This window comes from Salmo salar, chromosome ssa01 (assembly GCF_905237065.1).
Source record: "Salmo salar chromosome ssa01, Ssal_v3.1, whole genome shotgun sequence".
NCBI lineage: Eukaryota > Metazoa > Chordata > Actinopteri > Salmoniformes > Salmonidae > Salmo > Salmo salar.
In genome coordinates, this window is record NC_059442.1 from 95,366,062 (window position 1) to 95,392,878 (window position 26,817).

The 26,817-nt window shown below is 43.0% G+C and overlaps 1 protein-coding gene across 1 annotated transcript in view; it reads right to left on the reverse strand.

Annotated features, from left to right (window-relative positions):
- The window catches only part of LOC123744734 (protein TANC2), a 229,658-nt gene that overhangs the window by 177,154 nt on the left and 25,687 nt on the right, over nucleotides 1-26,817 (reverse strand). The window contains exon 2 of the mRNA XM_045724545.1: nucleotides 7,312-7,345. The gene's annotated coding sequence lies outside the window, so the exon portion shown is untranslated. The remainder of the gene's footprint in view (nucleotides 1-7,311; nucleotides 7,346-26,817) is intronic.

Below are 26,817 nucleotides of genomic sequence, written 5' to 3' on the forward strand. Positions count from 1 at the left end.
TGTTCAGAACAAGGTTAAGGGTAGAGAAAGCTTGTTGGACACTAAGAAAGCTTTGTTGTAGAGCATTTAACACAAAATCTGGGGAGGGGCCAGCTGAGTATAAGACTGTATCATCTGCATATAAATGGATGAGAGAGCATCCTACTGCCTGAGCTATGTTGTTGAGAGGTAGTTAGCAAACCAGGCCAAAGACCCCTCAGAGACCAGAATGGAATGGTCTACCGTATCAAAAGCTTTGGCCGAGTCAATAAAAATAGTAGCACAACATTGCTTAGAATCAAGGGCAATGGTGACATCATTGAGGACCTTTAAGGTTGCAGTGACACAGCCATAACCTGAGTGGAAACCAGATTGCATACCAGAGAGAATACTATAGACATCAAGAAAAGCCAGTCAGTGCTTGTAAGGGACATGGGCAGCTGTGAGGAGGAGGGTTTATTCTCCAGGTCATTAACCGTTTTCCAGAACTTCTTTGGGTTAGACCCACAGAGAGAGAACTGCTCCTTAAGTAACTAACTTTGGCCTTCTGGATAGCCTGAGTGCACTTATCTCTCATTTGCCTGAACGATAGTCAGTCAGCCTGAGTACGTGTGTGCCGAGCCTTTCGCCAAATGCAATTCTTGAGGTGGAGTAATTCTGCAAGATCACGGTCGAACCAGGGGCTGAACCTGTTTTTAATTCTCATTTTCTTTATGGGAGCGTGTTTGTTAACAATACCACTGAAAATATCAAAAAAGAAGGTCAAAGCATCTTTGACAGAGGGGATCAAGCTGATTCTTTCTTTTTGATACTGTCGCAAAGCTAACTAAAAAGCAGCATTCCCCAAGAGAGGATGGCTTTCACTTCAGCAGTAATAAATTCATGAACTTCTTTGAGGAAAAGATCATGATCATTAGAAAGCAAATTACTGACTCCTCTTTAAATCTGCGTATTCCTCCAAAGCTCTGTTGTCCTGAGTCTGCACAACTCTGCCAGGACCTAGGATAAAGGGAGACACTAAAGTGTTTTAGTACTATATCTCTTGACACATTGATGAAAATAATCATGGCCTCTAAACCTTCAAGCTGCATACTGGACCCTATTCCAACTAAACTACTGAAAGAGCTGCTTCCTGTGCTTGGCCCTCCTATGTTGAACATAATAAATGGCTCTCTATCCACCGGATGTGTACCAAACTCACTAAAAGTGGCAGTAATAAAGCCTCTCTTGAAAAAGCCAAATCTTGACGCAGAAAATATAAAAAACTATCGGCCTGTATCGAATCTTCCATTCCTCTCAAAAAAAATTAAAAAGCTGTTGCGCAGCAACTCACTGCCTTCCTAAAGACAAACAATGTATATGAAACGCTTCAGTCTGGTGTTAGACCCCATCATAGCACTGAGACTGCACATGTGAAGGTGGTAAATGACCTTTTAATGGCGTCAGACCGAGGCTCTGCATCTGTCCTCGTGCTCCTAGATCTTAGTGCTGCTTTTGATACCATAGATCACCACATTCATTTGGAGAGATTGGAAACCCAAATTGGTCTACACGGACAAGTTCTGGCCTGGTTTAGATCTTATCTGTCGGAAAGATATCAGTTTGTCTCTGTGAATGGTTTGTCCTCTGACAAATCAACTGTAACTTTCGGTGTTCCTCAAGGTTCCGTTTTAGGACCACTATTGTTTTCACTATATATTTTACCTCTTGGGGATGTCATTCGAAAACAATGTTAAATTTCACTGCTATGCGGACGACACACAGCTGTACATTTCAATTAAACATGGTGAAGCCCCAAAATTGCCATCGCTTGAAGCCTGTGTTTCAGACATAAGGAAGTGGATGGCTGCAAACGTTCTACTTTTAAACTCAGACAAAACAGAGACGCTTGTTCTAGGTCCCAAGAAACAAAGAGATCTTCTGTTGAATCTGACAATTAATCTTGATGGTTGTACAGTCGTCTCAAATAAAACTGTGAAGGACCTCGGCGTTACTCTGGACCCTGATCTCTCTTTTGAAGAACATATCAGGACTGTTTCAAGGACAGCTTTTTTCCATCTACGTAACATTGCAAAAATCAGAAACTTTCCGTTCAAAAATGATGCAGAAAAATTAATCCATGCTTTTGTTAGTTCTAGGTTGGACTACTGCAATGCTCTACTTTCCGGCTACCTGGATAAAGCACGAAATAAACTTCAGTTAGTGCTAAATACGGCTGCTAGAATCCTGACTAGAACCAAAACATTTGATCATATTACTCCAGTGCTAGCCTCCCTACACTGGCTTCCTGTTAAGGCAAGGGCTGATTTCAAGGTTTTACTACTAACCTACAAAGCATTACATGGGCTTGCTTCTACCTATCTTTCCAATTTGGTCCTGCCGTACATACCTACACGTACGCTACGGTCACAAGACACAGGACTCCTAATGGTCCCTAGAATTTCTAAGCAAACAGCTGGAGGCAGGGCTTTCTCCTATAGAGCTCCATTTTTATGGAATGGTCTGCCTACCCATGTGAGAGACGCAGACTCGGTCTCAACCTTTAAGTCTTTACTGAACACTCATCTCTTCAGTGGGTCCTATGATTGAGTGTAGTCTGGCCCAGGAGTGTGAAGGTAAACGGAAAGGCTCTGGAGCAACGAACCGCCCTTGCTGTCTCTGCCTGGCAGGTTCCCCTCTCTCCACTGGGTTTCTCTGCCTCTAACCCTATTACAGGGGCTGAGTCGCTGGCTTACTTGGTGTTCTTCCATGCCGTCCCTAGGAAGGGTGCGTCACTTGAGTGGGTTAAGTCACTGACGTGGTCTTCCTGTCTGGGTTGGTGCCCCCCTTGGGTTGTGCCATGGCGGAGATCTTTGTGGGCTATACTCGGCCTTGTCTCAGGATGGTAAGTTGGTGGTTGAAGATATCCCTCTAGTGGAGTAGGGGCTGTGCTTTGGTAAAGTGGGTGGGGTTATATCCTGCCTGTGGCCCTGTCCGGGGGTATCATCGGATGGGGCCACAGTGTCTCCCGACCCCTCCTGTCTCAGCCTCCAGTATTTATGCTGCAATAGTTTATGTGTCGGGGGGCTAGGGTCAGTCTGTTATATCTGGAGTATTTCTCCTGTCTTATCCGGTGTCCTGTGTGAATTTAAGTATGCTCTCTCTAATTCTCTCTTTCTTTCTTTCTCTCTCTCGGAGGACCTGAGCCCTAGGACCATGCCTCAGGACTACCTGGCATGATGACTCCTTGCTGTCCCCAGTCCACCTGGCCGTGCTGCTGCTCCAGTTTCAACTGTTCTGCCTGCGGTTATGGAACCCTGACCTGTTCACCGGACGTGCTACCTGTCCCAGACCTGCTTTTTTCAACTCTCTAGAGACAGCAGGAGCGGTAGAGATACTCTCAATGATCGGCTATGAAAAGCCAACTGACATTTACTCTTGAGGTGCTGACTTGTTGCACCCTCGACAACTACTGTGATTATTATTATTTGACCATGCTGGTCATTTATGAACATTTGAACATTTTGGCCATGTTCTGTTATAATCTCCATCCGACACAGCAAGAAGAGGACTGGCCACCCCTCATAGCCTGGTTCTTCTCTAGGTTTCTTCCTAGGTTTTGGCCTTTCTAGGGAGTTTTTCCTAGCCACTGTGCTTCTACAACTGCATTACTTGCTGTTTGGGGTTTTAGGCTGGGTTTCTGTACAGCACTTTGAGATATCAGCTGATGTAAGAAGGGCTATATAAATAAATGTAATTTGATTTGATTTGATTCTATACCATTTTACAGAGGCCAGTTCATGAAGGAAGGCTTGCTCATTAATGTTTTTTAGCAAGTCAGGACAGGTCGTTTCACTGAGCAACCATTACGAACATAGGCTGTAAAACAGTGATCACTAAGGTCATTACAGAAAACACCAGACTGATACGTCTCAGGATTATTTGTGAGGATAACATCAAGGAGAGTAGCCTTTTCTGGGTTTTTGGAGTCATATCTTGTGGGATTGGTAATAATCTGAGAAAGATGTAATGAGTCCCATTGCTTTAGGACTTGTTCAGGTGGTTTAAGCCTGTCCCAGTTTAGGTCACCTATCAGGAAAAATTCAGACTTAGTGTAAGGGGCCAGGAGAGCACTTCGGGCAGGTAGGGTGCAGGCCGGTGCTGATGGAGGACGATAGCACCCAGCAACAGTCAACAAAGAGCTATTTGAAAGTTGAATGCTTAGAATCAGCAAATCAAATTGTTTGCGGACAGACTAGATGAAGACAACCAAGCACTGAAGGTGATCCTTGGTAAAGATTGCCAGTCCCCCACCTTTGGAATATCTGTCTTGCCAAAAAAAGGTTATAAGCAGAAAGGTTACCATCAGTTTCAAAACACTCTTCCTTAACCATGTCTCAGTAATAACCAACACATCTGGACTGGAGCTGTGAACCCACACTTTCAATTGTTCCATTTTAGGTAAAAAGCTTCTAGTGTTAGCGTGCAGAAAACCCAGGCTTTTACGAGAGCAGAAATCAGTGAAGCAGATATCAGAACACAAGTCAGAATTTGGGCTAGTAACAGTAGATGGGCCAGGGTGTACATGCACACTTCCAGATATCATCAGCAGTAATACAATCAACATTTTACATTTTTGTCATTTAGCAGACGCTCTTATCCAGAGCGACTTACAGTAGTGAATGCATACATTTCATTTCATGCATTTTCTTTATTTATTTTTTTGTACAACCCCCGTGGGAATCGAACCCACAACCCTGGCGTTGCACACACCATGCTGGCGTTGCAAACACCATGCTCTACCAACTGAGCCACAGGGAGATGCCTAGGCACGCAGAGGACAGGGAGAGCTCAGCAGTGCTGATTTATGACATCTGAATGGGCATTACATGGGAACAAGATCATATTGTACAGCAATTTCATCAGGTAGCATGAATACAAAGCCGGCGAGAAGTGGTTAGAATAGGATGGCATGCCAAAAGTCTGTGTAACCAATAGAGAGTCAGAGTCCAGAGTGTGTGAACAAACATAGTCTGTCTCACGGCTGGGTAAACAAGAAAGTTCATAGCCAACAAAGCAAGCAGGAGTCATGAAGCAAATAGCAAAAAATAAAATATATATCAACTTGGGGCTAGTGTCACACCCACTTGGGAGAAGCTTTTATTTCTGGAGACAGATTTCTTGTAGAAAATGCCAGTGGATGGTCTTTGAACAGCGGGAGGGGGGCTTCAAAGACGGCTTCAAAGACTCCTGCCACTTGTTGGGCCCAAAGGCCTCGACACCTCTCACTTCACACCTCAGTGCTAATTGAAATTGTATCTGGTCTATCCTAGCAAGCCTGGCAGCCTTAACTCAGCATTCAGTCCCCATAAAGTAAAATATGTCATTGTAATGTACTTTCTTTTATTGTTTTCATTTGTATTTTTTTTCTTGGCATTCAAAATAGTATCAGATCAAACACTATTCACTCAGTTCCAGGTTGGATGGTGTCCTGAATGAGTAGTTGTTCTGTCAGTCAGGGAATGTGTTTCAGTGGCATACTGAATGAATAGTGGTTCTGTCAGTCAGGGAATGTGTTTCAGTGGCATACTGAATGAATTGTGGTTCTGTCAGTCAGGGCATTCTGTAGCTAGCTCCAATTGAATACTGTGCTTTTCTAATCAGGGTGGACGACGTATTTAATACTGGGCTCTTGTAATCAGGGTGGAATATGTTTTTAAAGCTATTCTGCTAAATTAAATTATATTCCAAACTTTGATTTTGTTTAGCAGTGATGTTTGCAAATTTTTTATTTTAGTAGTATACCAGTAAAGACACAGCCCTTGTAGTAATGTCTACCTGTTTTTTTCGGGTAGTGAGAGGACGTTGGGTGCCACTGCCTCAGAATAGTTTTTATGTTGCTTACCAAGGCAGAAATAGAGAGCCCATCAGCAAAGAATAATAATGTATTATTCTATAATCCTTTTTCAAAGACTTGTCTTAAGACTAGCAGTGGCAGATAGTGCAATTCATTTATTTGGTGAGAAGCTACCTATCAAAAATGAGCTCTTATTTTGGAGAGAGGTACTGAGTGCTGATCGATGTGTCTGCTTGGGGGCCTCGTAATTATTCTGCGACTGCCCAGCCATGAAATTGTTGTTTGGACACAAAGTCATTTTGTGAGAACAAGTTTCACTGGGCAAGGCCTTCACACACACACAGAGACACAGAGACAGAAAGACAGAGAGAGAGAGACAGAGAGAGAGACAGAGAGAGAGAGAGAGAGAGAGAGAGGTCTTCCTGTGTGGGTGGGTGGGGTCATCCATGACAGTGGATGTGGTCTTCCTGGGGCATACATCTAAACATCTACATGATAACAATAGATATAATAATAAATAAAGAAATATCTGGTGGCCACAATTTAGCTGCAACGTTACCAGACTTTAAGTAGCCTGTACAGTATCTGCTCTGATGCGTCATGACTGGGCTGTGTGTGTTGTTTTGAACAGTGTGTGTGCCTCTATCTGCTTCTGTCAGCTGTTTAAGGGGTGTTGAGCTGTTGTCGTGGTGCCCCTGCAGAGCAGTATCTGTAGTGACAGGAGCATGGTCCACTACTATGCGGTGTGGTCCCTAACATCTACTGCAGCAGAGCAGTATATGGAGTGGAAGCATAGGCACATTAAACCGCAGCTCTCCTCAGAGGGGACAGCTAACAGCCTCTCTAGGTTTTTTTCTAAATAAAAAAGGGGCTTAGGTGGTGCCCTCTTTCCTTCTTAATGCGTTTGAGCCAATTATTTGTGTTGTGACAAGGTATGGTTGGTATACATTAGATAGCCCATTTGGTAAAAAGAAAGTCCATACATGCCCAATAATGTTTGTACCATGTTTTGTGCTGCTACCATGCTGTGTTGTCATGTGTTGCTGCCTTGCTATGTTGTTGTCTTAGGTCTCTCTTTATGTAGTGTTGTGTTGTCTATCTTGTCGTGATGTGTGTTTTGTCATATATATATGTATTTTATTATTTATTTTTTAAATTTATTTTTTTGCCCCCCAACCCCCGTCCCCGCAGGAGGTCTTTTGCCTTTTGGTTATATTCTTATTGTAAATAAGAATATGTTCTTAACTGACTTCCCCAGTTAAATAAAGGTTAAATAAAATGTCATAAAATAGAAACACCTCTGAATACTTTGTGTGTGTGTTTATCTAACCAGGTACGTCATTGAGAATGAGAACACATTTTATTTTACAATAACAACCTGATTCTGAAGAGAACTGCGGAGCGTGAGTGAAATTGGTTTAGACCTAAATTACTGTAGAGCCAGCCAGACAGGTGTAGTCTTACTTGTGCAAAACTTGAAAGAGATGATGACTCACCATGAGTAGACAGCAGGCTACGCAGGTGTATAACCTGAAACAGAGAGAGAGCGAGAGAGAGAGAAAGAGAGAGAGTAAGTCTGCATTGTGGTGTGGGATGTCTCTCTGAAAGAGTTTGCTGTTAAATTGTTCACAGGCAAGATCCCAATTGTTGATCTGAAATCTTGCTAAAACTGTGGGTGGACTGACACAGGGTGTATCACAAACGGCATCGTCTTCACTATATTTTGACCAGAGCCCTATGGGGGAAATAGGGTGTCATTTGAGACACATAGATACTGTTGCACCCAGAAGAACTCTGATCTAAATCAATGGAGTCACTCAGCATTCTACTAACTGAACATGTCATAATGACATTACAACAGACAGACAGACAGACAGACAGACAGACAGACAGACAGACAGACAGACAGACAGACAGACAGACAGACAGACAGACAGACAGACAGACAGACAGACAGACTGTTCGATGACATTCTGCTTGTCATGTTGCACTGTCATTGTTTTGTTTCTGTAAGAGCACAGGAAGGCCTAAACATAACCACCTGAAAAGGTACAAGCCTCAATCATTAATGAACAGGCATTAGAAGAACACAAGAAAAGCACAACATGAACCAATATAAGTTATTTATTTAGAAATAATTTAGGAGCACTGAGGGAGGGGGGTTTCAGAAGTTAGGGAACTGATTGAGGTATTTTCTTACCGAGAGATCAGTCAGTAGCCAAGAATTCATCAAAACTGACTTAAAACTGCAATATGTAACTTTTTGGGCGACCTGGACAAATTCACATAGAAATGCTGTTCGTTATAGATCTGTCATTCTCATTGAAATCAAGTCTAAGAAGTGGTATAGCTGTTCTATGTGCACTATTTCTATGTTTACTGTTCTAACATTGAAGGCTGTATATACAAACAGTGCCTTCGGAAAGTATTCAGACAGCTTAACTTCTTCCACATTTTGGTAGATTACAGATGTATTCAATCATTTTTTTCCTCATCAATCTATACACAATACCCCATAGTGACTGGATTTTTTAATTAAAAAAACTTTAAAAAAACTTAAATATCACATTTACATAAGTATTCAGACCCTTTACTCAGTACTTTGTTGAAGCACCTTTGGCAGCGATTACAGCCTCGAGTCTTCTTGGGTATGACTATACAAGCTTGATACACCTGTATTTGGGGAGTTTCTCCCATTCTTCTCTGCAGATCCTCTCAAGCTCTGTCAGGTTGAATGGGGAGCGTTGCTGCTCAGCTTTTTTCAGTCCCTTCAGAGATGTTCAATCGGGGTCAAGTCCAGCCTCTGGCTGGGCCACTTAAGGACATTCAGAGACTTGTCCCGAAGAAACTCCTGCATTGTCTTGGCTGTGTGCTTATGCTTAGGGTCGTTGTCCTGTTGGAAGGTGAACCTTCGCCCCAGTCTGTGGTCCTGAGCGCTCTGGAGTAGGTTTTCATCAAGGAACTTCCTGTACTTTGCTCCGTTCATCTTTGAATGACAACCTCATCTCTGTACCCCACAAATACAATTATTGGTAAGGTCCCTCAGTCAAGCAGTTGCTGGCTCACCTCTCTAACCGCTAGGCTACCTGCCGCTACAATAAAATGCTCCTCAACTTGAAGAAACCATTGCTGTACCCACTGACTCTTAACAGCTTCAAACTGTAACCAGTGCCTGCAACCTGGTTCAGGTTATCAGTCAACCTACCAGGGTATTTACAAACAGCACAGGAATGAAATCATAAACATGTATTGATCACATTTTTACTAATGCTGCAGAAATTAGCTTGAAAGCAGTATCCTGATCCATCTGATGTGGTGATCACAATATAATAGCCATATCTAGGAAAACCAAAGTTCCAAAGGCTGGGCCTAATGTAGTGCATAAGAGGTCATACAATAAGTTTTGCAGTGATTCTTATGTTGTTGATGTAAAGAAGAAAATGTGTTGGGACATGGTGTGTAATGAGGAGCAAACACACATTGCACTTGACACATTAACAAAATAACTTATTCCAGTTACTAATAAGCATGCACCCATCAAGAAAATGACTAAAAACAGTTAAATCCCAGTGGATTGACAAGGAATTGAAAAAATGTTATGCTTGAGAGGGATGAATAAAAAGAAGAAACTACACCAAGAAACAAAGATAAATAACAAAGAATGATAAAAAGCTTGGAGGACCTTAAATGAAATCTTGGGAAAAAAGTCTAAGCTCCATCATTAATTGTATCAGATGGCTCATTCATCACAAAACCAACTGATATTGCAAACTGATATTGCAAGATTAGCAAACGTAGGCATGACATGCCAGCAACAAATGCTGGCACTACACATCCAAGTATATCTGACCAAATTATGAAGGACAAGCATTGTAATTTAGAATTCCGTAAAGTGAGTGTGGAATAGGTGAAAATGTTTTTGTTGTCTATCAACACTGACAAGCCACCGGGGTCTGGCAACTTGGATGGAAAATTACTGAGGATAATAGCGGACGATATTGCCACTTCTATTTGCCATATCTTCAATTTAAGCCTACTAGAAAGTGTGTGCCCTCAGGCCTGGAGGGTAGCAAAAGTCATTCCGCTACCTAAGAATAGTAAAGCCCCCTTTACTGGCTCAACTAGCCGACCAATTGTGTTTGACCAGACACAATGCAATTTTACAGTAAACAAATTGACAACAGACTTTCAGCACGCTTATAGGGAAGGACTTTAAGCAAGCACTTACACAAATGACTGATGATTGGCTGAGAGAAATTGATGATAAAAAGATTGTGGGGGCTGTTTTGTTAGACTTCAGTGCGTCTTTTTACATATCGATCATAGTCTGCTGCTGGAAAAACATATGTCTTATGGCTTTACACCCCCTGCTATATTGTGGATAAAGAGTTACCTGTCTAACAGAACACAGAGGGTGTTCTTAAATGGAAGCCTCTAGAACATAATCCAGGTAGAATCAGGAATTCCACAGGGCAGCTGTCGCTTTACTTTTTTCAATCTTTACTAATGACATGCCACTTTGAGTAAGGCCAGTGTGTCTATGTATGCGGATGACTCAACACTATACATGTCAGCTACTACAGCGACTGAAATGACTGCAACACTTAACAAAGGGCTGCAGTTCGTTTCAGAGTGGGTGGCAAGGAATAAGTTTGTCCTAAATATTGAAAGAAAACTAAAGGCATTGTATTTGGGAGAAATCATTCACTAAACCTAAACTAAATCTTGCAATAAATAATGTGGAAATTGAGCAAGTTGAGGTGACTAAACTGCTTGGAGTAACCCTGGATTGTAAACTGTCATGGTCAAAACATATTGATACAACAGTAGCTAAGATGGGGAGAAGTCTGTCCATAATGAAGCTCGGCTCTACCTTCTTAACAGTACTATCAACAAGGCAGGTCCTACCGACCCTAGTTTAGTCGCACCTGGACTACTGTTCAGTCCTGTGGTCAGGTGCCACAAAAAGAGACTTGCAATCGGCTCAGAACAGGGCAGCGCGGCTGGCCCTTGGATGTACACAGAGAGCTAACATGAATAATATGCATGTCAATCTCTCCTGGCTCAAAGTGAAGGAAAGATTGACTTCATCACTACTTGTATTTGTGAGAGGTATTGACATGTGGTGTGCACCGAGCTATCTGTTTGAACTACTGGCGCACAGCTCGGACACACATGCTTTTATTGTTGCAGGGGATTTTAACCACACAAATCTCAAAACTGTTTTTCGCAAATTCCACCAAAATGTCTCCTGCCCCACTAGATGAGACAATACACTAGACCACGTGTATACAAACATTCCGGAGGCTTACAAAGCCATTCCCCTCCCCCACATTGGACAGTCTGATCACCTTTCACTGTTCCTACTCCAAGTCTGTTCCCACTTCAAGTATTTACCCCTCATTAAATGTGTGAAACCATCAGTGAGGACAGTCAAAGTGTGGCCAGAGGGGTCAGACTCATTACTACAGCATCAGTTTCAACACACAAACTGGAGATTGTTTGCCACTCAGGCCACCCTTGACTCTCCTACGGACATTGAAACATATGCTTCTTCCGTTCTGGATTACGTCACCATCCGCATCAACAATGTCACCACCCATAAACTAATAAAGACCTTCCCCCAACCAGAAGCCTTGGATGAACAGAGAGGTCCGACTACTGCTAAAGGCACGCAACGCTGCTTTTAGATCCGGCGATGCGGAAACCTACAGCTCATCCAGGGCCATCCTGAAAAAGGGCATCAAGATGGCTAAACATGACCACAAACTGCAGATTGAGGAGCACTTCAACAATAACTCCGACCCTCAACGCATGTGGCAGGGCATCCAAGCCATCACAGACTACCGGCCAAAAAACCCTACCCCCACAGCCAGTGACATCTCCATCGCCGACGAGTTAAACAAGTTCTATGCTCGCTTCGACAGGGACAACAAAGATCCAGCCATCAAAGCTGAGCTCACCCCAGACGACCTGCCCCTCAGACTATCCATCGCAGATGTGTTGTCGTCACTGAGCAGGGTGGATGCATGCAAGGCTGCTGGTCCTGATGGCGTCCCCGGTCATGTGCTCAGAGCATGTACTGGGCAGCTGGCCGAGGTTTTCACTGACATTTTCAACCTGTCACTGGCCCAGGCGGTTGTCCCCACGTGCTTCAAGACCGCAACCATTGTGCCAGTGCCAAAGCAGTCGACCGCATCAAGCCTGAATGACTTCCGACCTGTTGCACTCACCCCCACGATCATTAAGTGCTTTGAAAAACTGGTTTTGGCCTACCTTAAGTCCTGTCTCCCTCCAACACTGGATCCCTACCAGTTTGCCTACCGACCAAACAGGTCTACAGAGGACGCCATCTCCACAGCTTTACAATCTGCCCTGACCCACCTGGACAAAACCAACACCTATGTGAGAATGCTGTTCATAGACTTTAGCTCAGCATTCAATACGGTCATTCCCTCTAGGCTGGTCACCAAACTCTATGACCTAGGAATCAGCCCCTCTCTCTGTAACTGTCAGGTTAGACAACTTCACCTCCTCAACCCTGAACCTGAACACCGATGTGCCACAGGGCTGCGTGCTGAGCCCCCTCCTGTAGTCCATCTTCACCTTCGACTGCGTTTCTTTACACGGTTCCAACACCATTGTCAAGTTCGCAGACGACACCATGGTGGTAGGCCTGATCAGTGACAATGACGAGTCAGCCTAAAGAGGAGGTCAAGCACCTGGTTGCATGGTGCGCTGACAAAAACCTGGCCCTCAATGCAAAAAAAACAACGAGCTCATTGTAGATTACAGGAAGTCTAAAAGCTGCAGCCACACCCCAGTTCTCATTGATTGCACTGAGGTGGAGTGTGTGCCCAGCTTCAAATTCCTGGGTGTCTACATCTCCAATGACATCTCCTGGACCCTCAACACCTCAACCCTGGTCAAAAAGGCGCAGCAGAGCTTGTACTTTTTGAGGAGGCTGAAGAAGGCCCGCCTGTCTCCCAAGATCCTGGTGAATTATTACCGCTGCACGGTCGAGAGTATTCTGACTAACAGCGCGACAGTGTCGATGCTCCATGGCTGACCGGAAGGCCCTGCAACGGGTGGTGAAAACCGTCCAGCACATCACTTGTGCCGAGCTCCCTGCCATCGTAGACCTCCAGCACAAGCAGTGTCTGCGTAGGGCACGTGGCATCATCAGGGACCCTTCACATCCATGCCACACACTGTTTGTCCTCCTACCATCAGGCAGGCGGTACAGGTCTCTACGTTCCCGCACTAGCAGGCTCAATAACAGTTTCCTTCCAGCTACTGTAACCCTGCTGAACTCTGTGACACGGCACTAGCCATATCCACCCGTCCACCGCTTAGTACTGCCTCTCAGGGACCTTGTTGCACTACTCTCTTAGCACTCTTCACGGTACTACTGGACTCTGACATTGCTTTGCAAAGTCTGATGAAGGACATTATTCAGTTGTGCATGTACATGTCTACCTCGGTAACCTCATTGCTGCTATCCCTGCATTTCAGTTGCATGCCTCCTTGCACTTTCAATTTGCCTTCATTGCACATTTACACTTGCCATTTGTACTTGCCATTTGCCTTCATTGCACATTTATACATCCCACTTAATAATATGCATTGTACTTAGTTGTTTTACTTGTACATTTTTTGCACTCTTTTATTTGCACTTCTGGTCAGATGCTAAGCTCATTTCGTTGTACTCTACTTGTACTTGTTCAATGACAATAAAGTGGAATCTAATCTAATCTAATACCCCACAAGACATAACACCAGAGGTTTCTTCACAGTCCCCAAGTCCAGAACAGACAATGGGAGGTGCACAGTACTACATAGAGAAATTACTACAGGGAACTCTACTCCACACCAAGTAGGAGAATGGCACCGAAGGAGATGGCTGTTTTACGATCCCGTAACCAAATGTGCTATTGTGTATGTTTTTACATGTTAGTTATTTTGTACATAATGTTTCTGCCACGTGTCTTATGACCGAAAAGAGCTTCTAGATATCAGGAGAGCGATTGCTTACTGGAGGAATACTTATTCTTCAACGAGTCAGATGAGAACGATTTACTTCAGACACCCGAGAAGGCCCACATCCCCGTCATTCACAGGAGAAAGGGCCGGAAGTATCGTGGACGAAGATCCGGGTGCCTTGTTAAGATCCGTAGCCGAGAGGGTAATCTACCTTTCCCATCGGCCCTATTAGCCAACGTACATTCAATCGACAATAAAATAGACGGACTACGATCACGTATATCCTACTAAACGGGACATTAAAAACTGTAATATCTTACGTTTCACCGAGTGTGGCTGAACGACTACATGAATAACATAGAGAAGGCGGGTTTTAACCTGTTGGGTCTAGGGGGCAGCATTTGCACGTCTGGATAAAAAAAATGTACCCGATTTAATCTGGTTACTAATCCTACCCAGTAACTAGAATATGCATATACTTATTATATATGGATAGAAAACACTCTAAAGTTTCCAAAACTGTTTGAATGGTGTCTGTGAGTATAACAGAACTCATTTGGCAGGCAAAACCCTGAGACATTTTCTGACAGGAAGTGGATACCTGATGTGTTGTATTGACTTTAAACCTATCCCATTGAAAAACACAGGGGTTTAGGAATATTTTGGCACTTCCTATTGCTTCCACTAGATGTCACCAGCCTTTACAAAGTGTTTTGAGTCTTCTGGAGGGAGATCTGACCGAACAAGAGCCATGGAACGGTGATGTCCCATTAGACACCTGGCGCGGTACTTCATGTTGGGTACCCTCGTTCCAATACGTTATAAAAGAGTATGCATTCGTCCACCTTGAATATTATTCATGTTCTGGTTAAAAAGGCCCTAATGATTTATGCTATACAACGTTTGACATGTTTGAACGAACGGAAATATATTTTTTCCCCTCGTTCATGACGAGAAGTCCGGCTGGCTTACATCATGTGCTAACGAGACGGAGATTTTTGGACATAAATGATGAGCTTTTTTGAACAAAACTACATTCGTTATGGACCTGTGATACCTGGAAGTGACATCTGATGAAGAGAATCAAAGGTAATGGATTATTTACATAGTATTTTCGATTTTAGATCTCCCCAACATGACGTCTAGTCTGTATCGCAACGCGTATTTTTCTGGGCGCAGTGCTCAGATTATTGCAAAGTGTGATTTCCCAGTAAGGTTATTTTTAAATCTGGCAAGTTGATTGCGTTCAAGAGATGTAAATCTATAATTCTTTAAATGACAATATAATATTTTACCAATGTTTTCTAATTTTAATTATTTAATTTCTGACGCTGACTTGACTGCCGGTTATTGGAGGGAAACGATTTCCTCAACATCAATGCCATAGTAAAACGCTGTTTTTGTATATAAATATGAACTTGATAGAACTAAAAATGCATGCATTGTCTAACATAATGTCCTAGGAGTGTCATCTGATGGAGATTGTAAAAGGTTAGTGCATCATTTTAGCTGGTTTTATGGTTTTGGTGACCCTGTCTTTGACTTGACAAAACATTACACACAACTCTTGTAAATGTACTGTCCTAACATACTCTAAATTTATGCTTTCGCCGTAAAACCTTTTTGAAATCGTAAAACGTGGTTAGATTAAGGAGATGTTTATCTTTCAAATGGTGTAACATAGTTGTATTTTTGAAAAATTTGAATTTTGACATTTATTTGGATTCAAATTTGCCGCTCTTGAAATGCACCTGCTGTTGATGGAGTGCACCACGGGTGGCACGCTAGCGTCCCACCTAGCCCCAAGAGGTTAAGCTTTTTCGGCAGGATAGAACAGCGGCCTCTGGTAAGACAAGGGGTGGCGGTCTATGTATATTTATAAACAACAGCTGTTTAAACTGTTAAGCAAACAGGAAAACGCTCATCCAGAGGCGGCACTCCTAGTGGCCGGGGAGTTTAATTCAGGGAAACTCAAATCCGTTTTACCTCATTTCTACCAGCACATTAAATGTGCAACCAGAGGGAAAAAAACTCTAGACCACCTTTACTCCACACACAGAGACGCGTACAAAGCTCTCCCTCGCCCTTCATTTGGCAAACCTGACCATAAATCTATCCTCCCAATACCGGTTTACAAACAAAACTAAAAGCAGGAAGCACCAGTGACTCGGTCAATAAGAAAGTGGTCAGATGAAGCAGATGCTAAGCTACAGGACTGTTTTGCTAGCACAGGCTGGAAAATGTTCCAGGATTCTTTCAATGGCATTGAGGAGTACACCAAATCAGTCACTGGCTTCATCAATAATTGCATTGATGATGTCTTCCCCACAGTGACCATATATACATACCCTAAACAGAAGCAATGGATTACAGGCAACATCCGCACTGAGCTAAAGGGTAGAGCTGCCACTTTCAAGGAGCAGGACTCTAACCCAGAAGCTTATAAGAAATCCTGCAATAACCTCCGATGCACCATCAAACTGGCAAAACCTCAACACAGGACTGAGATTGAATCGTACTACACCTGCTCCGACGCACGTCGGATGTGGCAGGGCTTGCAAACTATTACAGACTACAAAGGGAGCACAGCCGCGAGCTGCCCAGTGGTACGAGCCTATCAGACAAGCTAAGTTACTTATATGCTCACTTCGAGGCAAGTAACACTGAAGCATGCATGAGAGCATCAGCTGTACCAGATGACTGTGTGATAACGCTCTCAATAGCTGATGTGAGTAAGACCTTTCAACAGGTCAACATTCACAAGGCCGCTGGGCCAGACGGATTACCAGGACGTGTAATCCATGCATGCACTGACCAACTGGCAAGTGTCTTCACTGACATTTTTAACCTGTCCCTGATTGAGTCTGTAATACCAACTTGTTTCAAACAGACCACCATAGTTCCTGTGCCCAAGAACACTAAGGTAACCTGCCTAAATGACTACCGACCCGCAGCACTCACGTCTGTAGCCATGAAGTGCATTGAAAGTCTTGTCGTGACTCACATCAACACCCTTATCCCAGAAACCCTAGACCCACACCAACTTACATACTGCCCCAACAGATCCACAGATGATGCAATCTCTATTGCACTCCACACTGCCCTTTCCCACCTGGACTAAAGGAACACAATGATGTGACAACCTGTAGGGAGGAGTTCAGCAACCTGGTCGTGTGGTGCCAGGACAACAACCTCTCCCTCAACTTGATCAAGACAAAGGAGATGATTGTGGACGACAGGAAAAGGAGGACCCGAGCACGACCCCATTCTCATCGACAGAGCTACAGTGGAGCAGGTTGAGAACTTCAAGCTCCTTGGTGTCCACATCACCAACAAAATATCATGGTCCAAAAACACTAAGACAGTCGTGAATAGGGCACGACAAAGCCTATTCCCCCTCAGGAGACTGAAAAGATTTGGCATGGGTCCTCAGATCCTTAAAAGGTTCTACAGCTGCACCATCGAGAGTATCCTGACTGGTTGCATCACTGCCTGGTATGGCAACTGCTCGGCCTCCGATCGCAAGGCACTACAGAGGGTAGTGCGTACAGCACATCACTGGGGCCAATCTTCCCACCATCCAGGACCTCTATACCAGGCGATGTAAGAGGAAGGCCCTAAAAATTGTCAAAGACTCCAGCCACCCTAGCCCTAGACTGTTCTCTCTGCTAACGCACAGTAAGCGGTACCGGAGCGTCAAGTGTAGGTCCAAAAGGCTTCTTAACTTCTTAAAGCATTGTTGGTTAAGGGCTTGTAAGTAAGAATTTCACGGTAAGGTTGTATTCGGTGCATGTGACAAATACAATTTGATTTGAAGTAACTCATGCAAGCAGTAAAATTTGATTGAAAAAAATAGATAAAAATACACCTAACGGAACAGTAGGGCTTTGAAGTAACACAAACATAAGCACAGACACATGCATACACACACGATAACATACGCACTATAAACACTAGAGGTCGACCGATTAATCGGCATGGCCGATTAATTAGGGCCGATTTCAAGTTTTCTTAACAATCGGTAATCGGCATTTTTGGGTGCCAATTATGGCCGATTACATTACACTCCAAGAGGAGACTGTGAGTGCAGCAAGGAGCCAAGATAAGTCGCTAGCTAGCATTAAACTTATCTTATAAAAAACAATTAATCTTCACATAATCACTAGTTAAGTACACATGGTTGATGCTATTACTAGTTTAACTATCTTGTCCTGCGTTGCATATAACCAATGCGGTGCCTGTTAATTTATCATCGAATCACAGCCTACTTCGCCAAACGGGTGATGATTTAACAAGAGCATTTGTGAAAAAAGCAGTTGTTGCACCAATGTACCTAACCATAAACATTAATGCCTTTCTTAAAATCAATACACAAGTATATTTTTTTAAACCTGCATATTTAGTTGAAAGAAATTCATGTTGGCAGGCAATATTAACTAGGGAAATTGTGTCACTTCTCTTGTGTTCTGTGCAAGCAGAATCAGGGTATATGCAGCAGTTTGGGCCGCCTGGCTCGTTGCGAACTGTGTGAAGACCATTTCTTCCTAACAAAGACCATAATTAATTTGCCAGAATCTTACATAATTATGACATAACATTGAAGGTTGTGCAATGTAACAGCAATATTTAGACTTAGGGATGCCACCCGTTCGATAAAATACGGAACGGTTCCGTATTTCACTGAAAGAACAAACGTTTTGTTTTCGAAATGAAAGTTTCTCGATTTGACCATATTAATGACGAAAGGCTCGTATTTCTGTGTGTTCATTATATTATAATTAAGTCTGATTTGATAGAACAGTCTGACTGAGCGGTGGTTGGCAGCAGCAGGCTCGTAAGCATTCATTCAAACAGCACTTTCCTGCGTTTGCCAGTAGCTCTTCGCAATGCTTGAAGAACAGCTCTGTTTATGACTTCAAGCCTATCAACTCCCGAGATTAGGCTGGCAATACTATAGTGCCTGTAAGAACATCCAGTAGTATCCAGTAGTAGTCTGCCACTAGCACAGTCAGCGTAGTCAGCTCAGCTTTCCCCATTGAGACAGTGTCTGTGCCTCGATCTAGGTTGGGCAAAATAAAAAATGGCGGTGTTCGCTTTAGCAATCTCACTAGTATAAAGACCTCCTCCATTCCTGCCATTATTGAAAGAGATTGTGATACCTCACATCTCAAAATTGGGTTACTTAACCTGTTATGGCTAGGGGGCAGTATTTTCACGGCTGGATAAAAAACGTACCCGATTTAATCTGGTTACTACTCCTGCCCAGTAACTAGAATATGCATATAATTATTGGCTTTGGATAGAAAACACTCCAAAGTTTCTAAAACTGTTTGAATGGTGTCTGTGAGTATAACAGAACTCAAATGGCAGGTCAAAACCTGAGAGATTCCTTTACAGGAAGTGGCCTGTCTGACCATTTCTTGAACTTCTTTGCCATCTCTATCTTTTACAAAGGATCTCTGCTCTAACGTGACACTTCCTACGTCTTCCATGGGCGCTCAGAGCCCGGGAAAAACCTGAATGTCGTCATCCCAGCCCCAGGCTGAAACACATTATCGCCTTTCTCAAGTGGCCGATCAAGGGACTGTGGGCTTAGGCGCGTGCCCTGGCCGCCCCCGTCTGTGTGATTTTTCCTCTGTTTGCCGAAAAGGAGATTCCCGGTCGGAATATTATCGCTTTTTTACGAGATAAATTGCATAAAAATTGATTTTAAACATCGGTTGACATGCTTCGAAGTACGGTAATGGAATATTTAGAATTTTTTTGTCACGAATTGCGCCATGCGCACAACCCTGATTTACCATTTCGGATAGTTTCTGGAACGCACGAACAAAACGGCGCTATTCGGATATAACGATGGATTATTTGGGACCAAACCAACATTTGTTATTGAAGTAGCAGTCCTGGGAGTGCATTCTGACGAAGACAACAAAAGGTAATCAAACTTTTATAATAGTAAATCTGATTTTGGTGAAGGCTAAACTTGCCGGGTGTCTAAATAGCTAGCCCGTGATGGCTGGGCTATGTACTTAGAATATTGCAAAATGTGCTTTCACCAAAAAGCTATTTCAAAAATCGGACATATCGAGTGCATAGAGGAGTTCTGTATCTATAATTCTTTAAATAATTGTTATGCTTTTTGTGAACGTTTATCGTGAGTAATTTAGTAAATTGTTAGTAAATTCCCCGGAAGTTTGCGGGGGGTATGCTAGTTCTGAACGTCACATGCTAATGTAAAAAGCTGTTTTTTGATATAAATATGAACTTGATTGAACAAAACATGCATGTATTGTATAACATAATGTCCTAGGTGTGTCATCTGATGAAGATCATCAAAGGTTAGTGCTGCATTTAGCTGTCTTCTGGGTTTTTGTGACATTATATGCTAGCTTGAAAAATGGGTGTCTGATTATTTCTGGCTGGGTAGTCTGCTGACATAATCTAATGTTTTGCTTTCGATGTAAAGCCTTTTTGAAATCGGACAGTGTGGTTAGATAAAGGAGAGTCTTGTCTTTAAAATGCTGTGAAATAGTCATATGTTTGAAAAATTGAAGTTTTTGTATTTTTGAGGAATTTGGAATTCGCGCCACGCCTATCATTGGATATTGGAGCAGGTGTTCCGCTAGCGGAACGTCTAGATGTAAGAGGTTAATGTTAGATCCCTCACTTCCAAGGCAGTTATAGTCAATGAACTAATCACTGATCATAATCTTGATGTGATTGGCCTGACTGAAACATGGCTTAAGCCTGATGAATTTACTGTGTTAATTGAGGCCACACCCCCTGGTTACACTAGTGACAATACCCCCCGTGCATCCGGCAAAGGCGGAGGTGTTGCTAACATTTACGATAGCAAATTTCAATTTACAACAAAAAAACAATGACGTTTTCGTCTTTTGAGCTTCTAGTCACGAAATGTATGCAGCCTACTCACTCACTTTTTATAGCTACTGTTTACAGGCCTCCTGGGCCATATGCAGTGTTCCTCACTGAGTTCCCTGAATTCCTATCGGATCTTGTAGTCATAGCAGATAATATTTAAATTTTTGGTGACTTTAACATTCACATGGAAAAGTCCACAGACCCACTCCAAAAGGCTTTCGGAGCCATCATCGACTCAGTGGGTTTTGTCCAACATGTCTCTGGACCTACTCACTGCCACAGTCATACTCTGGACCTAGTTTTGTCCCATGGAATAAATGTTGTGGATCTTAATGTTTTTCCTCATAATCCTGGATTATCGGACCACCATTTTATTGCGTTTGCAATTGCAACAAATAATCTACTCAGACCCCAACCAAGGAGCATTAAAAGTCGTGCTATAAATTCTCAGACAACCCAAAGATTCCTTGATGCCCTTCCAGACTCCCTCTGCCTACCCAAGGACGTCAGAGGACATAAATCAGTTAACCACCTAACCGAGGAACTCAATTTAACCTTGCGCAATACCCTAGATGCAGTTGCACCCCTAAAAATTAAAAACATCTGTCATAAGAAACTAGCTCCCTGGTATACAGAAAATACACAAGTTCTGAAGCAAGCTTCCAGAAAATTGGAACGGAAATGGCGCCACACCAAACTGGAAGTCTTCCGACTAGCTTGGAAAGACAGTACCGTGCAGTATCGAAGAGCCCTCACTGCTGCTCGATCATCCTATTTTTCCAACTTAATTGAGGAAAATAAGAACAATCCGAAATGTATTTTTGATACTGTCGCAAAGCTAACTAAAAAGCAGCATTCGCAAATGGAGGATGGCTTTCAATTCAGCAGTAATACATTTATGAACTTCTTTGAGGAAAAAATCATGATCATTAGAAAGCAAATTACGGACTCCTCTTTAAATCTGGGTATTCCTCCAAAGCTCCATTGTCCTGAGTCTGCACAACTCTGCCAGGACCTAGGATCAAGGGAGATACTAAAGTGTTTTAGTACTATATCTCTTGACACAATGATGAAAATAATCATGGCCTCCAAACCCTCAAGCTGCATACTGGACCCTATTCCAACTAAACTACTGAAAGAGCTGCTTCCTGTGCTTGGCCCTCCTATGTTGAAGATAATAAACGGCTCTCTATCCACCGGCTGTGTACCAAGCTCACTAAAAGTGGCAGTAATAAAGCTTCTCTTGAAAAAGCCAAATCTTGACCAAGAAATTATAAAAAACTAATCGGCCTATATCGAATCTTCCATTCCTCTCAAAAATTGTAGAAAAAGCTGTTGCACAGCAACTCACTGTCTTCCTGAAGACAAACAATGTATACGAAACGCTTCAGTCTGGTTTTAGACCCCATCATAGCACTGAGACTGCACTTGTGAAGGTGGTAAATGACCTTTTAATGACGTCAGACCGAGGCTCTGCATCTGTCCTCGTGCTCCTAGATCTTAGTGCCGCTTTTGATACCATCGATCACCACATTCTTTTGGAGAGATTGGAAACCCAAATTGGTCTACATGGACAAGTTCTGGCCTGGTTTAGATCTTATCTGTCGGAAAGATATCAGTTTGTCTCTGTGAATGGTTTGTCCTCTGACAAATCAATTGTAAATTTCGGTGTTCCTCAAGGTTCCGTTTTAGGACCACTATTGTTTTCACTATATATTTTACCTCTTGGGGATGTCATTCGAAAACATAATGTTAAATTTCACTGCTATGCGGACGACACACAGCTGTACATTTCAATGAAACATGGTGAAGCCCCAAAATTGCCCTCGGTAGAAGCCTGTGTTTCAGACATAAAGAAGTGGATGGCTGCAAACTTTCTACTTTTAAACTCGGACAAAACAGAGATGCTTGTTCTAGGTCCCAGTAAATGGAAAGAGGCGGTGGCTCATGGGTAGGTCGGTGCCAGTATGATCCGGGACAGGTGACATTAATTGGAGAGTGAGAAACAGGCAGAGAGAGGGAGGGGTTGTCCAGAGAGACTGTTTTAACAGAAGGAGAAAGAAAACAGTTATGAGTTGAACATAACAGTATGTCAGTAGAAGGAAGGACAGTAGCAGGTCACCCTATGAGCTGAACATAACAGTATGAGGGTAGAAGGGAGGACAGTAGCAGGTGACCCTATGAGCTGAACATAACAGTATGTCAGTAGAAGGGAGGACAGTAGCAGGTGACCCTATAAGCTGAACATAACAGTATGTCAGTAGAAGGGAGGACAGTAGCAGTAGAAGTGAGGACAGTAGCAGTAGAAGGGAGGACAGTAGCAGTAGACCCTATGAGCTGAACATAACAGTATATTAGTAGAAGGGAGGACAGTAGCAGTTGAAGGGAGGACAGTAGCAGTAGAAGGGAGGACAGTAGCAGTAGAAGGGAGGACAGTAGCAGTAGAAGGGAGGACAGTAGCAGTAGAAGGGAGGACAGTAGCAGTAGAAGGGAGGACAGTAGCAGTAGAAGGGAGGACAGTAGCAGTAGGAGGGAGGACAGTAGCAGTAGGAGGGAGGACAGTAGCAGTAGAAGGGAGGACAGTAGCAGGTTCCCCAACTGTGGCTTGTGACTATTATTTTATCCAGTTGCAGTAATTCCTTTACAGATTTTTTGGTAATCTCGTTACCATTTTGGTAATGGAATGATGAGTTTTAATCACTTAATAATTAATAAACCAAATTTATATCAGTAAAATCACTATAATGAATTGATAGGCCTACCATTAGTTGTTACATCTGTGAAATGTCATCGCCCTAACACTTCTTTTTCTTAAATATGTGGGGTTTTGGTAACGGAATTACAAGGCACAAGGCAATTTTTCTTAAACTTTAAGAAGGTAAACAATTTCACCAAAACTACATCTAAGTGTTGATATTAATTGTCAGGGGTCTTTACCTCAACATTATTGTGTTGGTGTATTTATGCAGAAATCAAAGCCTTTACTTATGCGGTATTTCTTTAGATGGAAAATGGTTGAAAAATGTATCTATGCCTTCACTTCACACAAATATAGACTTAGCTTTCATTTGACACCGATTTGATATGCTCCTATGAACTTCACATGTTGGTGCTCATGGGACCTTTTACATGGAAATGACCTGCTAGGACTATTGTGCGGAAGCCAGCATATCCATTGGTTGCTTTTGACCAATATATGTATGTGGCACCTTTGAGAGAATCTCAATTGCATACTCCTCGCATCCTCTCTCCTCACCTCAAAACCCATTGGTCCCTCCCCTCTGACCTTCTCCTCCAATGGGTTTTGAGAAGGAGACCAGGAGTATGCAATTGATATTCTCCCTGTGTGTTTCTGAAGATCCTAGCTTTGAGCTGCATACTCTTTATTCCTGCCCCTTCATGTGTATTTTGGACCAGAGGCGCCGGGGTATTTATAGCTGGCTTTAGAAGTCTCTCTGTCTGTACCATGCCTGAACAAGGACAATTCTGGTAACTGAACTTGAAGCAGCAGGGCAGCTAAATACATCTGTGTCCTAAATTGCACCCCATTTCCCTATTGGCCCTGGTCCAAAGTAGTGCACTATATAGGGTGACATTTGGGACATAATCTACTACTACTCACTCCCCTCTTGGATACTAATACTAGCAAAGAACAGTTCACTTAGTAGGCTTGCTGCCATTCCATTTCCCATGTCAACTTGCAGTATAATTCTATCTGCGCTCCACAGCTGATTATAATATTTTTTTAAACACAACATTTTTCCCTAAACAATCACAATCCACAATTCAATGTGAGGATGCTCATCCCCGAACCTAGATTACTCCTACACTAGTTCAGGCAGGAGTGGTTAGGATGATCGTCCCCTAGCCTAGTCAGTCACACCCTTTATTTCCTCACAGCTCATCATAATACCAGCTGTGGGAATGACAATACATCCCCTTCATCCTCTACAAACACAGGTGTTTCAGCAAAAACAACATAGCAATGAAGTTAACCTGATAAAATACTTAAATAGATGAAACCCTATTAAACCATATTCAAAAACTTTTGGGAGGACAATTGAAGTTCACTTCAAAAACAATTGATAATTGTTAAAACCATTTGTTTTGGTGTATAGCTCTTCAGGGTATTTCAATAAAACACTTAACAAGACCCAGGCCGTATCCCAAATGACATTCTATTCCCCTGGCATCCACCAAACCCAGATTCGTCCGTCGGACTGCCAGATGGTGAAGCGTGATTCATCACTCCAGTGAACGCGTTTCCACTGCTCCAGAATCCAAAGGTGGTGATCTTTACACCACTCCAGACAATGCTTGGCATTGCACATGATGATCTTAGGCTTGTGTTTCAGCTGCTCGGACATGGAATCCAATTTCATGAAGCTCCAGTTTTTGTGCTGATGTTGCTTCCAGAGGCTGCAACCGAGGACAGAAGATTTTTACACGTTACACGCTTCAGCACTCGGCGGTCTCATTCTGTGAACTTGTTTTAACAAGGCTAATCTGAAAACAAGGCTGCCTAAATTCTATCAGCATATCGATTGCGCAACCAGGGCTGGCAAAACCCTAGATCATTGTAATTCTAACTTCCGCGACGCATATAAGGCCCGCCCTGCCGTCCTTTCGGAAAAGCTGACCACGACTCAATTTTGTTGCTTCCAGCCTATAGACAGAAACTAAAACAGGAAGCTCCCGCGCTCAGGTCTGTTCAACGCTAATCCGACCAATTGAATTCCACGCTTCAAGATTGCTTCGATCACATTGATGAATACGCTGATTCGGTGAGCGGGTTTATTAGCAAGTTCATCGGCGATGTCGTACCCACAACGTCTATTAAAACCTTCCCAAACCAGAAACCGTGGATTGATGGCAGAATTCGCACAAAACTGAAAGCACGAACCACTGCTTTTAATTAGGGCAAGGTGACCGGAAACATGACCGAATACAAACAGTGTAGCTATTCCCTCCGCAAGGCAATCAAACAAGCTAAGAGTCAGTATAGAGACAAAGTAGAGTCGCAACTCAACGGCTCAGACACGAGAGGTATGTGGCAGGGTCTACAGTCAATCACGGGCTATAAAAGGAAAACCAGCCCCGTCGCGGACCAGGATGTCTTGTTCCCAGACAGACTAAACAACTTCTTTGCTCACTTTGAGGACAATACAGTGCCACTGACACGGCCCGCTACCAAAACCTGCGGGCTCTCCTTCACTGCAGCCGACGTGAGCAAAACATTTAAACGTGCCAACCCTCGCAAGGCTGCAGGCCCAGACGACATCCCCAGCTGCGACATCCCCAGGGACCGAGAGACTGAAAAACAGCTTCTATCTCAAGGCCATCAGACTGTTAAACAGCCATCACTAACATTGAGTGGCTGCTGCCAACATACTGACTCAACTCCAGCCACTTTAATAATGGAAAAATGTATGTAATAAATGTGTCAATAGCCACTTTAACCTCTCTAGGGGGTGTGGGACGCTACCAACATCCAGTGAAATTGCAGAGCGCCAAATTCAAAAACATAAATACTCATTATAAAAATTCATAAAACATACAAGTGTTATACATCGGTTTAAAGATTAACTTCTTGTTAATCCAACCACGGTGTCAGATTTCAAAAAGGCTTTACGGCGAAAGCATACCATGCGATTATCTGAGAACAGAGCCCAGCAGACAAATCATTACAAACAGTTACTAGCCAAGTAAAGGAGTTACACAAGTCAGAGATAGTGATAAAATTAATCACTTACCTTTGATGATCTTCATATGGTTGCACTCACAAGACACCCATTTACTCAATAAATGTTTGTTTTGTTCGATAAAGTCCCTCCTTATATTCAAAAACCTCTGTTTTGTTCACGCGTTTTGTTCAGTAATCCACAGGCTCAAAGGCATTCACAACAGACAGACAAAAAATCTGAAAAGTATCAGTAAAGTTCGTAGAAACATGTCAAACGATGTTTATAATCAATCCTCAGGTTGTTTTTAGTCATAACAATCAATAACATTTCAACCGGACAATAGCTTCGTCAATATAAAAGGAAAACAAGAAAGGCGTGCTCTCAGTCGCTCGCATAAAAAAGCTTTGGGACACTGCAGTGTCCACTCATTCAGACTGGTCTTACTCCCTCATT